We start from the raw sequence: 15,449 nt of genomic DNA, 5'->3' as shown, positions 1-15,449 counted from the left end.
ATTCCTCTGAAATTCTCATGGAGAAAAATTTTGGAAAACCAAGATTGCATTGATTTCAAGCAAAATGTTATCAGGTACTTATTTTTCCTGGTGGTCTATGAAAGAACCTTCCTTGACTACCTTTCTCCTTTATATTTCATGTATTTTGTTTGTTGCATATTTTGTTAAGATGCAATAAACAAATTCCATATCTTATTTATGCATTTATTACTAAGTACTGGAAATCTCAGAGTATTAGCCCTGATAATTATCTCTTGAAATTAAGAAAAGCAAAATGTATTTGAAATAAGACTTTGAATTTTAATACATATGTGAGTTCTTTCCAACTTACAATCCATCAGTCAAACAATGTTTGTGTCCTTTTAGTTTTTGAACACAAGTCCAGGTGTCCAATTTTAATCATCCCAAATGACAGGAAAAATTGATATCAAACAATGAAAATATGTCAAAATGCATGATTTTGCAATATTCAACTACACTGCATGTAGTTGTGAGTGGAAAAGTAATAATTTTATCTCACTGTACTTGAGCAGTATCTACTGAATATTTCTTGAGAAAAGTTTTATCTCTTCTTGATGTGACTGGTAAAGAAAGTTTCAAAATCCTAATAGAGTCATTTCTGTTCAGAATTATTTGGTTTATCTCTTCCAAATGAACAACACAAAACTGATGATTTATTTGTAATAATTAGCATAGGTCTATGGTAATTTATCAGATGATCAGAAAAGCTCAAATATGACATAGATTGATAAATAGATTATAGATACTTAGATAGGTAGACAGAGACACAGACAGAGAGACACACAGAAAGATAGATAGATGGATACATAAATAAATAGATAGATAGATAGATAGATAGATAGATAGATAGATAGATAGATAGATAGATAGATAGAAATAGATATTTTATTTCTACATAAAAAAACGTAACAGGTAATGAAGTGCAAGATATGGACAGAAGAGTTTTTCTTTGTTTTCCTTGACTTTCATATCATGATTTTTTTTGTTTCTACAATTTGACATGAAATTGTATTGTTCCCTAAACACTGTCAATAAATCTGTATGGACCCATCACTGGTGGCTTATGCCTGCAATCCCAGCTACTTAGAAAGCTGAGATCTGAGGATCGCAGTTCAAACCCAGCCCGTGCAGCAAATTCTGTGAAACGCTGATCTCAAATAAACCATCAGAAAACCGGAAGTGGCACGGAGCTCAAGTGATAGAGTGCTAGCCTTGAGCTGAAGAGCAGGAGGACAGCACGCAGGCCCAGAGTTCAAGACCCAGGACCACCAAAATAATTAAAAAACCTGTGTGAAAGACTGACCATGTTTTTACTATTCTCAAGGGTTGTATTCGATTGATTTAGGAGAAAAGTGAAAAGCAATTAAACCAATGTGAAATATATTATAAGTATAATATAATATATATAATATATATAATATAAATGATATATAAATATAATATTGATGGATAGTCAGAATGAGTGAATCACTCAAAGAATTTTAGCCAAATATATTCCAATTTGAAATAAGAAAACAAAAATCATGAAATGAAAGCATCTTAAACAAAAAGAAAAAAAGAAAACAAAACGAAAACTAAATAACAACAATAAAAACACATCACTTTAATTATTTTGCAATGTCAAACAAAGATACAGGATAGTGGATCAACAATATTATAAATGATAAATCATTGAAATGACAAGAAAATGAGAGGAAATAACTTAGAATTAGACTTAAAGTAGAAATTGTTCTTGGCTAAACAAACTTCTCAGCAACGTAAATATGTATAACATTTAATATTTTTAATTTGTGTAAATACCATACAAAGGGTTTACAATCACATGGGCAATATAATGAGTACATTTCTTTTATTTTATTGTGAGAATACCATACAGATAAGGTACATTTACAAGGGTAAAATAATGAGTACATTTCTTATCAAGTACTGTATCATCCTTCTTTGTTTCCCCATACCATCCCTTACCAGCTCCTACTCCCCCCACCTCCATTCCCTCCCCACACATTTTTAGGGGTGGTGTGTGTGTGTGTGTGTGTGTGTGTGTGTGTGTGTGTGTGTGTGTGTGTGTGTCTGTGTCTGTGTGTGTGTCTGTGTAATTTGCCAATAGTTCTAACATGCTGTGGAATGATTCCTAAAATTTATGAATTCCCGCAAATCAACAGGTAGTGTAATTTTACATATTTCTTTTTTCCATGGAGTTTTGACAAATCACATTCTTAAAATATTAAGCATATGTTCTTTCTCTATGTAGCTCCTTCTTCAATACGAGTAACTACTGCAATCTAAAGTGTTTGTAGTATATTAATCAATTTAGTCTCATCACCTGTAATAGAATGATTTTGTCCAAACTCTGGCCATTTTGTCCATTCTTGTCTAAAAGTTTTCTTGAAAGTTCTTGTTCCATTGTCAGTGTATATTCCTGTGTTTGGAGCATACATACCTTAGGAAATTTCTGGAGAATATCAGGTTTTGTAATGATTTATTTGGTACTAAAAATACCTGAATTGAAGACTACTACTCACTGTCAACAACACCATATTTATATATATTCTGTGCAAAAACCTTAACATACATTCTGTAATGGGGAAATAACTGGCACGTATATTCATAGGGATTGCTATAGATACCAATTCTGAAAATAGCACTTGTCTTGGCTTGGAAAATTGGCTGAGTGGTAGAGTGCTTGCTTTGCATTCATGAGGCCCTGGGCTCAATTGGTCAGCACCACATGAACAGAAAATTCCAGAAGGAGTGCTGTAGGTCAAGTGCTGGGACAGTATCCTTGATCTTTAGAAGTGAGCGACAATGCTGAGACCCAGAATTCAGGTACCACAACAGACTAAAACACAACAACAAAAAAGTCTCTTGCATATCACAGTGTGAAGGGCTGTATAATCTATAATGAGAAGATAAGATTAATTGATTCAAGAAGTAAATCAATTTACAGAAATTGTCAATGATATGATAAAAAAAACTTCAATATAATTACAAAAGGCCTGTCATAATGGGGCATAATGTTGACCCTATGTTTAAACAGAGAATCACTTTGGTTCCCTTAAGAAGTGCACAATATTTATGAACCCATAACTTTCACAGTAAGTAATTATAATAAGGAAAGATATAGAGTGGTGTGGGATTTATATTTTCATAAATATATGAATGTTACCTCTTCATGTGAATATTACAATTTAACAGGACTGACTTCTGTTTAAAAAATATTTTTAACATATCAAAACCTCAGAACACTACTGAAAGGGAATATCAATAGCTTTAAACCCTGTAGATGTTAGAAAACTCAGTGGTTATCCAAATAGAGTGGTGTAGAGAGAGTATTGCAATCACAAGACAGGTAAAAGATCATTTACTTTCAATATTATATCAAAGTTCCATACTGCTCATATTTATATTTGTTTAAATCCTATTACAAGAATTCAAACTTCTCCACTTCCCTAAATATTGTAAAAAAAGTTTTTGAACTTGCAGCAAGGAGATATCAGCTGAACCCAATTTTGCATCATGTCAAACCAAATATGCCAGAAACTGCACAAGAGAGAATTACCCAAAGTAATGGACACGAAAGTGTACACATTAACACAATTCACCACAAAGAAGCAAATCAAAATGATTTAAACGATTCCTCGGGGGGGGGGGGAACGGAAAGTATTAATTCGGCAACTATATTTTCACATGTTCTCTCATCAGAAGTATCTACATTTTGGTATATTTGCCTCCTACTTTCTTCCCTCCCTCACTCGGGAAAGGTGCTTGCCTTTTGGATTTCTCTCTCCAGAGTAGCTGAAAGGTTGTTAGGAAGGATTATTGCAGAAGATGTTTAATACTTTCCAGTTTTCATCAAACAGGGCATTACTATGTCTTGCTAGGCCCATGTTTAGAAATTATATTGACATGAAAATATGGAAATACTATCTCAGGACCTCTGAATAAGTTCTAACTTCATTTGAAGTCCTCATTTAGATATGATTTCTGAATATTTATTCAATACATATTTTGAACTTAAATTTCAGTAATCTTTGTGGAATTAATCCTGTGCCATTAACTGGTACATATGAAGGATAAGCAGCTAAATTCACATAGGTATTCATATAATTTAATGATTTTAATAAAATTGTATTTTAAAATGTATATTTTGTTTATTGTATTTCAAAGAGCCTTCTACATGGTGGATCACACTGTGAATTTTGCAAGCAAATTCTCAGGAAACTACTGAAAAATGTATAGTCCCAAAAGTTCATGTGCCTATCTTATATCATTTAAGAAAGCGTATTTTGACACTTATTTGCCTGTTATGAATAACTGTGAAGAAATTATGCTAAAGAGCTTCCTAGCAAAGATATAGGTTTAAATTTGGTTAGTTGATGGAATATGGACCAGGTATTTATATTTCTGTTTTTATTTTGATATTTTTAATTATGAAAATACCATACAAAGTGATTCCAATTAAATGGGCAAAGTAAAGAGTGCATTTCTTATCAAACATAATTGACGCTTCCTTTGTTTCCCCTTTCCATCCCTTTTCATCTCCAAGCCCCTGCATCCGACCTCTTCCCATACACACACCCCCACCAGCCAAAGTTGTAATGTTCATTATCGACATGCCATCTTGTACATCGCATTGTTGCAAATGGTCCACCTGTATGGCTATTTAAACAATTCCTTTCCCCTCCCCACATTGTAACCAACATTAAGTACAGTATAAACAGGGGTTATACCGTGGGGGAGGAACAGAGAAAGCAATAAAGAAATATCTTGTACATATGTTAGACACACTAGCAAGAGAGAAATTTAGAGAGATTCTATGATTTTATGATAGAAACAACACTGCAATTCAGAGTGGAATATATTGACATTAAAATATAATCTATAGAATACAAACTGATATTGAACTTATAGGAAGACAACTGATACTCAGAAAAGCTCTGAATATGAGTAATGTATAAAACTGAGAGTAAAAGGAAATTTGAGCACATTTAGGTGTATGCTGCTTATCTAAGGATAAGTGAACTGACCAAAGCCAGCCTGAAGCCCTTCAATCAAAAACACATTTCACTTGCAGCGGTCAATTCCAGTTTCTCCTCTGTATGGGACCTCAATTATTGTTCTATTGACATAATAATATTCTCGTTCATGATTTCAGGTCCTTCAGCAAGCCAACCTTTGTCAATTGAAATGCTCCCTTCTGGCCCAAAGACCAAAGGTAAGATTTCTTTTTTCAGTGCTATAGTTTTCAACATAAAATTCACTGGAATTCAATAAGGGTTCAATAGAAGGGTGCTGCTAATGTTTTTAACTTCTAACTCATCTGAACTATGATCATACTGTTTATAGCTACATAGAACTGCTTTTACATCACTCTTGTTTGGATAGTCTGTTGGTTCTAGAGAAGTATTCAGTTCCCTAAAAATAGTCCCAGAAAAAAGATAACATCTTTGTTTTATTTCATCCCCTGAAACAGGATGATTCCTTAATGAAGTTTATCCAGCTAGGATTGAAGTAATTGCTTGCATATATATATATATATATATATATATATATACATACATATATGTACATATATATATGTGTGTGTGTTTGTGTGCATATATATTAGTATATATATTAATAATGGTATTTTAGGAAATATTTTACACTATGTATAGAGTTAAAAGGTTTGTAAATTCTGTGCCTTTAAATGTAACTTAGAGCTGGACACTGGTGGCTCATGCCATTAATTCTATCTACTAAGGAGTCTGAGATCTTTGGATGAAGGTTCAAAGCCAGCCCTGGTAGGAATCTCTTTGAGATGCTTATTCCAAAAAAACACTGGAAACCACAAGTGCCCTTTCGGGTCAAGTGATAAACCTTTGTCTTCAGCTGAAGAGCACAAGGACAGCAACCAAGACCACACTTCAAGACCCACAACCAAAAAAACAAACAAACAATGAATAAAAAAAGAGAATGTGACATCAAAACACACAGCAAAAAGGAGAAATAAAAGAATAATATCAGTATATGATAATTTATGAACAACCAAGAGCCAAATGACCTGTAGAAATAGTATTTGGAAGATGCACAAAAAGTTACATTTTCATTGATATCTCCTAAAGGGAATCAGATGCAGTAAAATGAAGCAGTTTTCTTCCTTAAGAAGGAGGAAAACATCCACATTGGTTTGTTTTTACAAACAATTGTAACATTTTTGACTATGCCCCTGGAGATTATCTTAGTCATTGTGATAGGGCAAAGAATGGTCATTTCCAGTTTATGAACTCAGGACTCCCAAATCAACCTGTACATCAGTCAATTGAAACTTAAACATGGCACAGACAACCCAACAAGTATAAATTATGGTCACTAACTATTCTATTACATATTGAATTTCATGGCAACTGTGCTATTATTAGGACATATGTGACTTGTTTCAATTTTCTGTATGTTCCAATATTCGCCAAACAGGTATTGCACCTTTCCTTGGATTATTTATTGCTTTTGAACACAGAACACTGCTTTATTCTCTTCCACTTCCTCTGCTTAAATAAAGTCAGAGGAAATTTTACAGATGTGTTATAGCATTTATCACAGCATAAAATACAAAATCAGCTTAACCAGTATAGTTTGGAATCTTAAACTGTGTGTGTAGATAGACAATATGAATGGAGGACTTTTTATGAAAGTTGCCAACCAACTGTGACACAGAACATTGGGGACAAAGTTTTAAGTCCTCTGAATGATACGTGAAGTCCTGTAATTCTCTAATGTGGCAGGAAGATAAATGGAAAAATACAAAATCATGTCTTCAATTCTGGAAGCAAATAAATTACACCGTCTGGATGAAAATTGGCAACAAAGAGTATTGTTACATATTTCACACTGCACATATGGCATTCTTCTTGCCAATAAAGATATAGATTACTTTAAGCAATAACCTAGAATGCATTCTTATTTTCAACTACACATTTGTAAGGGTGTGCTCTCAATACCTATATATCACTTTATTACTCATATGATTTTTTATCTTGGAATTTTATCCTTGAGGTTCTGTCCATCAATACTCTGTTATACTAAATTATAATTTTTCATGTGAAATGATGTCAACGTCATTAGAATCATTGAAACAGAAGATCAATGATTGAGTTGCATTATTGTGAAGTGATATTGCAATGGAAGAAGCAATAAAATGGATGTTATAATATGACACATTGATGTACACAATAATATATAGCATTCTTTGTATATTTTCATGAAGCTCTGGAACCACATCTAAAATACTAAGCCTACATTCTTTTGACTAGAATATGTAACTAATTGTTACAGATTGAAAGGTAGCCAATTAAATCAGAAACCCTATTGTGAATGTGTACATCTAGCTAGGAGGATTTGTCAATTTGATGCCACAATTCTATTTCTTTTTTTATTCCCACGGTTGATTGAGACATTGCAAGGAATTATCTGTGAGGTTTAACTGCAGATAATTTTCATCAAAAACATTGAGTGTATTTTGAACTCATTGAATTTAAAATGTTGAGAATGGAACTCTCTTTCAATTTGCAGATACATAATTAGTAGTAATGTTCCATGGAAGTAACTAGACCACTTACAGAGGAGAAATATGAATGCCTTTTATTGCTCTATGACATCATACAAACCAGGTATTTTTAGGACAAAATTTTGAATTTCCTATATCATTAATTTAGAAAAATCAATCAACTAATTATTGTACCAATTCGACAATTGCAGACCGTTCAGAGAGTTGTGGCAAAAGAAGTAAGACTGCATGATTTGGAAGGCCACAGCTCTTCTGTAGAACGTTCAGTTACTATATGTAATAGCAAAACTTCATATCATTTACTAACAAGTCATCAAAAGAAATCTTAGAATGATACTTGTTTCTATCTCCTCAGCTTCTGTGGTTTTAAACTAAGTAGACTTGGAAGAGGAAATAAATACACCACAGGGATGCATGGATAAAAATATTCAAAATTCAAGAGGAATTAAAAATGACAATTCTTAAAACCATGACAAGGACAGAATAACCAAAACAGGTTACGTGAAAAAATAACACAACTGATAAAACTTAGCAAATCAGAAAGGAGATAGTGAGTGAAGAGCAATGGAGAGAGAGAATGTACCGAAATGAGTGAAACCAGAGATGAGATACTTATCCTCATGACAGAAAAAAGATATAGAAAAGGATATGGGAATATTGGAAAAAGCCAGTAAAATAAAGCCCAGCATGCATATATTTATACATATGTATATAGTAAAAATACTGTACAGAGGGGTTACAGTTACATGAATATAGTAATTAGTGCAATTTTATCTAGCATTGTTGCCTCCTCCTTTGTATTTCCCATACCATCGCTTCCTTCCCCATCTCCCCAACTACTCCCTCCCACCTAGGTTGTAAACTTCATTTGCCACATACAGTCTTGGTCATCGCCTTGTTACAATGGGTCAAACTTTATCCAAATTTGAACAATTTGTTTTTTCCCTTCACCTAACCAAATAAGACAAATGTATATACAGGAGGCAAGACACTGGAATATAATACAGTGAAAATAGGGGTGGCAGAGGAATATATCAAAGAACCAAAAAATTATATACTTCATTTTAAATATATTAAAACCATAGCACAGAAAAAAATACTGTGTCCCTAACTTTGTGATCATTTCTCTTACCACCAACATATATATAGTATATATTATACATAATACAGATAGAGAGGGAGAGAGAGAAAAAGCCTTTGACTTATTTGTTCGTCCTAACCTTATACTAGTTATTGCAAATAAAGGAATCCATGGGACCTATGTGTCTTTGGGTCTGGCTTACTTCAATTTACATAATTTTTCCAACGTTTCCATTTCCTAAAAAATAGGGCGATAGCCATTCTTTCTGCTGTAGGCATACTATTCATATATATATATATATATATATATATATTTAAGTCATATACATAGAGAAAGTATTCATATATATATTATTCATATATATATCACATTTTCTTGATCCATTCATTTACTGAGGTGCACCTGGATTGGTTCCATATTTTAGCTATGGTAATTAATGCTATGATTAACATAGTAGTGTTGGTAGCTATAGTATAGTCTTGTTTGTGATCATTTGGTTAAATGCCCAAAAGGGTATTTGCTGGGGGGTAGGAGAGCTCTATGTGGAGTCATTTCAGGAAACTCCATGTTACTTTCCAAAGTGGTTGAACAAGTTTATATTCCCACCTACAATGTAGTAATGTTCCCTTTTTACCAGTATATGTTATTAGATTCTTTTGTTATAGGCATTCAACCTGGGTGAGGTGGAATCTCATTGTTGTTTTGATTTGCATTTCTTTTATGGCTAGAGAAGTTGAACATTTCTTCATGGGTCTTTTGGCCTTTCTTATTTCTCCTTCAGTGAAGTTTCTTTCTAATTCATTGGCCCACTGATTGACCAGGCAGTTGTTTCAGGATTTGTTTTTGGACCATTCAATTGTTTAAGTTCTAAGAATATTTTATTTTATTTATTATTTTTTGGGGTGGGGTCTAGACGTGGGCCTGAAGTCTGGGCCAGGGCGCTGTCCCCCAACTCTTCAGCTCAAGGCTAGCTCTCTACCACTTGAGCCACAGCGCCACTTCTGGCTTTTTTCTTTTCGTCTGTGATGCTGAGGAATGGTACCCAGGGCCTCCGGCATGCATGGCAAGGGCTCTACCAAGGAGCCACCTTCCCAGACCTTCTAAGTATATTTTAGATATGAAATCATTGTCCGTTTTATGGCTAGTAAAGATCTGCTCCCAATCCCTGGGCTTTCAATTGATCTTGTTAGCTATGTCCTGTGCCATGCAGAAGCTCTGCAATGTCATGCAATCCCATTTTTCCAACATTTCTTTGACTGCTCTGTGAATGGAATGCTGTTTACCCAAAAGCAACATGCATAACAATTCCTAACATAGTAAAATATTCTTGCAAAGTTGAAATGGATGAAGGTGTCTTTACCAGTATCATGTCATTTACACAAACTATAGCTCAGTTTTGTAACTGGATTAACAGAAAGAAGTCCGACCCACCAAGTTCTTATGAACGATTTAATGTATAATATGAGGAAAGTAAGGGAAGATTGAGACTCGCTTTCACAGATTTCAACTATGCTTACACAGGGAGAGATCATTTTAGTTGTGTAGTCAGTGGATTGGAGTTACTGTAAAATAAAGGAAATAGAATAGGAGAATGAACTTGTGAGAAACCATACCAGTGATTTAGAGAAACTGAGAACAATGTGTGGTATTTATGTACAAAAGGGGGTTGAAAAACAAAAATGAGTATATGCTAGAAGATTGAAAATAAATTGATCCGTTCTGGGGTGTGTCCAAGTAAAATGATCAACTAAGTCGACAAGAAATCCTTACCCTCTGGAGAGAGAAGGACTAACATCAAGTAGGTATCTCAACAGCAGTGGTCACTTGCTTGCAGTGTGTCTTAAGGATGGGGCTACAGGTATTCTATCATGATAGAACAATAATATCTTTGTCATGATTACTCAAGTTAATGAACATCATCCCAACTTATAGCAAGTCAACTGTTCCCTGCAGTTACAAATGTTAAAAGCGAAGATCCCACAGCATGCTCTATTTTTCCCCTTGTTGATTTCCTGAGAACTCTGCTGTTGTTCAATAGAATTGAATATCTGGTGGATTTCCTACCCTTTCTAACTCATATATAAAAAGTTCATACTAACCTGGGTTCCTGTGGTTCATGCTGAAATCATACTTTCTCAGGATGCTGAGATCTGAGGATAGTGGCTCAAAGCCAGCCCAGGCAGGAAATTCCGTGAGACTCTCTTCTCCAAGAGAGTACTAGAAAACTGGAAGTGGCACTGTGGTTCAAGCAGTAGAGCATTCCTCTTGAACAGAAGAGCTGAGTAATAGCGCCCAAGTCCAGAATTTAAGCCCCATGACTGATAAAAACAAAAATACATAAATAATAAATTAGAAGGATCATACTGCATATGTATATATATATATAAATATAAATATATATATATATATATATATATATATGCTTGTGCCTACCATACTGTCTGGATTGATGGGTGCACTAATTGCCAATGCAGATTTCATTCTTTTTATGGCAGTTTGAATGAGAATAAGAAATCAGAATTTCATATAATATAAAATTGACATAAATTTGTGTGCATAAAGTGCAGTAGAAGACATTTCTTCATAATGACCCCTCAAAATTGTTGATCACCAACTAAAGACATGTCCTCCTATGAGAAAGCTTTTTCACTAATATGTCATTGATCCAAAATTTACCATGTTCTTCCACTTTGACTATGAGGTAGAAGGAACTAATTCAGTTCCTTTAAAAATACTTTTTTATTCTAAAAATTGTGTAGAAAGGGTTAGAATTACATGATTATGGTAAAGAGTACATTTTCTATCGAGCATTGTTACTTCCCCTACCGCCCCTCTTCCCCAAACCCTAAAATTGTGAAATTTGAAGTCTTTTACATCTCATTGTTACAATACATCAACTAGTATTCTGTTTCAGCATTTTATTATTTCCCTTCCCTAAACAATGTAAAAAAAATATATATATATGTATATATATGTAAGAGGCATGCCAATGTCATCAAATACAATGAAAACAGGGATAAAACTTTGGGAAGAACACTGAAGAAAAACAAATCACATAGAAGAGTTTAGAATCATGAAAAACAATAGCAAGAAAATAGAAATAAGTTGTGTCCCTATATAGGGTGCATTTCATTTAACATCTTCTTGTAAAGATGACAAGGGTCTCATATCAAAAATATACCTTGAACTCAAAAAATTATATACCCCAACAACAAATACTCAAAAAACAACTGACCAATAATTAAGTCAGCTAAAGATTAAAGAGAATCCTCTCTGGAGAGAAAAGATGGAAGAAATGCTCAACACATCTAGTCATAAAATAAATGCAAATCAAAAGAACATTGACATTCCACCTCACCCCAGATAGAATGGCTATACTCAAGAACTCTCCTAACATCAGATGCAGGAGGGCATGTGGCAAGAAGGGAATCCTACTGCATTGTCATTGGGAGTGTGAACTTGTTCAACCACTTTAGAAAGTAGCTTGGTGTTTCATGAAAAGACTCCACATACAGCTTTCCTATGACCCATCAATCCCACTTTGGCGCATTTACCCAAATGATAACAAACAAGCAGCATTATTTATCCTAGCTAAGATATGGAAGCAACCCAGATGCCCCTCCCTAAATTAATGGACCAAGAAAATGGATTTATACTCAGTGGAATTCTATGCGTCCATCAGAAAGAATGACATTGCCCCAATTGTTCTGGAAACTATTAGAGCAGTGTTACAAGAAGAAAAACATAATTTTCCACCCACAGTTCTGTGAACCTTCAAATTTGGTGAAATTAGGATGAAAGTAAAAGCAAGTTTTTAATCAATACCCTAAACAAAGGAAAGAGACACATTGCATCTCCAATGTTAACAGTTTATAACCATGGCATCATAACTAAATTATCCAAACTGAATTCTAGGCCATATGATAATACAGTGGCTGTTCTAACAAAATAATGTTTACTAATAAAATTAATTTACATTTCGGCCATTAAGCACAGGGAGGAAAAGGAAACCACCTCTAGGTTTTGTGAAATATGGCACACACAGTTTAACTTAATTGCACACATCTTGCCTTCGTTCTGTTTTGAATAGAGATTGAGATATACATCTCTAGAAATAACCGAGTTGGGCTTCGATTGTCTTACTTTCCATTACATGCTGAAGAGATTTCAAAAGAAATCCAAAAATCTATTACATTTCGGCCCACAATCTTTTATATCTTTCACGTACATTTCCCACAATTTATCTTAAAAACAATATGCAAATTGATCTATGAACTAAAGTAATTACATAATATCAACACGTTCTAATTAAATATTACCTTTCTACATTTCACAAGATGATTTGGGAACCTGCATGATCTGATTTTGTGATTTTTAACATAGGGACACTGCAATAACCTCTCAGGATCCACACATTCCTCTGAAAGAGAAAAATACCTCGGGAAAATCAATGCATTGGGAACATGCCAAGTCCAAGAAATATGATAGGTCTATCCAACATCTGGAAGACACCAACAGAAGGCCCAATCTAAGGATAATGGGTGTAGAGGAGCACCTAGAAACAGAAGTTAATGGTCTAGGAAATTTGTTTAACAGGATCCTAGCAGAGAATTACCCAAAAATAGAAAAAGATAGGCCTATTCAGATACAAGAAGCTTTTAGAACCCCAAATAGACCAGAACAGAATAGGACATCCCACTGTCACATTATAATCCACACAGGATCAAACCAGACCAAGGAAAAGATCCTTAAAGCTGTCAAGGAGAAAAGGTTAATCACCTATAAAGGGAAACCTATTAGAATTACCTCAGATTTCTCAGCAGAGACAATCAAAGCTAGAAGAGCCTGAAATGACGTATGCCATGCCCTAAAAACAAACAACTATCAACCAAGAATACTGTACCCAGCTAAACTCTCCTTCATAACTGAAGGCCAAAGAAAAACCTTCCATAGCAAAGAAAAATTGAAACAATACATCTCCACCAAACAAGCCCTAAAAAAGATTCTTAAAGATGTCCTACACATAGAAAAGGCCAAGAAATTGCACCCAAACTGAGAATCCAAGAACCTTAGGAAGAACCCAGTTTCCGCAGGCCCCAAGAAGGTGGATATCTTGGCAGGAACTCCCAAATACCTCTCAGTCCTATCTCTTAACGTTAACCGACTGAACTCTCCAATTAAGTGACATAGTCCGTCTAGTTGGATTCAAAAACAAGACCCTTCTATCTGCTGCCTGCTGGAGTCACATCTTGCCCGTAAAAACAAACACATTTTCAATGTTAAAAGCAGGAACAAAATCTACCAAGCAAACGGCCCTCATAAACAGGCGGCAGTTGCAATCCTAATATCAGATAAAATAGACTTCAAATTAAAATTCATGAGAAGAGATAAAGAAGGTAGCTACATACTAATTAAAGGATCTCTCCTTCAGGAGGATATTACAATTCTAAATATCTATTCGTCAAACAATGGAGCACCCAAATTTATCAAAGAAACACTACTTTCCCTCAAATCCCATATAGATCCAAAGACATTAATTGTTGGGGATTTTAAACACCACTCTCCCCACTAGATAGATCAACTCGGCAAAAACTCAACAGAGAAACCACAGATCTAAACAGCTGCATAGATCAACTAGACTTAACAGATATTTACCTAACATTTCACCCAGCAGCATCAGAATACACGTTCTTCTCAGCAGCACATGGAACGTTTTCTAAAACTGACCACATTTTAGGCCACAAAGCAAACTTGTCTAAATATAGAAACATTGAAGTAATACCTTGCATTCTCTCTGACAACAAGGGAATAAAATTAGAACTCAGCACCAAAAGCCACCAAAGAAAGTCAGGTATCACATGGAGGCTGAACAACACACTGCTGAATCATGAGTGGGTCATGGAAGAGATTAGAAAGGAAATTCAAATGTTCATGCTATTCAACAAAAATGAACACACAAATTACCAGCTCCTCTGGGACACAGCAAAGGCAGTACACTCAAAGGCAAGTTTATAGTTCTGAGCTCCTACATCAACAAATTGGAGAGATCTGAAACTAACAATTTAATGACACATCCAAACCTCCTTGAAAAAGAGCAGCAAGATAAACCCCAATGCAGTAGACGGAAAGAAATAATCAAAATTAAATCAGAATTAAATGAATTAGAATCCAAAAAAACTATAGAAAGAATCAACAAAACAAAGAGTTGGTTCTTCGAAAAACTTAACAAAATTGACAGACCCTTAGCAAACCTTATCAGAAAAAGGAGAAAACACACCCAAATTAATAAACTCAGAGATGAGAACGGAAACATCACCACGGAAACAATCAAAATTCACAACATTATAAGGGAATACTTCCCAAAACTTTATGCTAATAAGTTTAATTCAGTTCTTTTTAAAAATACTTTTTATTCTAAAAATTGTGTAGAGAGGGGTTAGAATTACATGATTAAGGTAATGAGTACATTCTTTATCGAGCATTGTTACTTCCCCTAACTCTCCTCGTCCCCCACATCCTAAAATTGTGAAATTTAAAGTCTTGTACATCTCATTGTTACAATACATCAACTAATATTCTTTTTCAGCATTTTATTATTTCCCTTCCCTCCACAATCTAGAAAAAATATATATATTAAGAGGAAGGGCACTGTCATCAAATACAATGAAAACAGGGATAAAACTTGGGGAAGAACACTGAAGAAAAACAAATCACATAGAAGAGTTTAGAATCATGAAAAACAATAGCAAGAAAGTAGAAATAAGTTGTGTCCCTATCTAGGGGTTCATTTCATTTAACATCATC

The sequence above is a fragment of the Dipodomys merriami genome, unplaced genomic scaffold (assembly GCF_024711535.1).
Source record: "Dipodomys merriami isolate MVZ:Mamm:240054 unplaced genomic scaffold, mDipMer1.0.p SCAF_18, whole genome shotgun sequence".
Taxonomy (NCBI): Eukaryota; Metazoa; Chordata; class Mammalia; order Rodentia; family Heteromyidae; genus Dipodomys; species Dipodomys merriami.
This window is presented reverse-complemented; position numbering follows the sequence as displayed.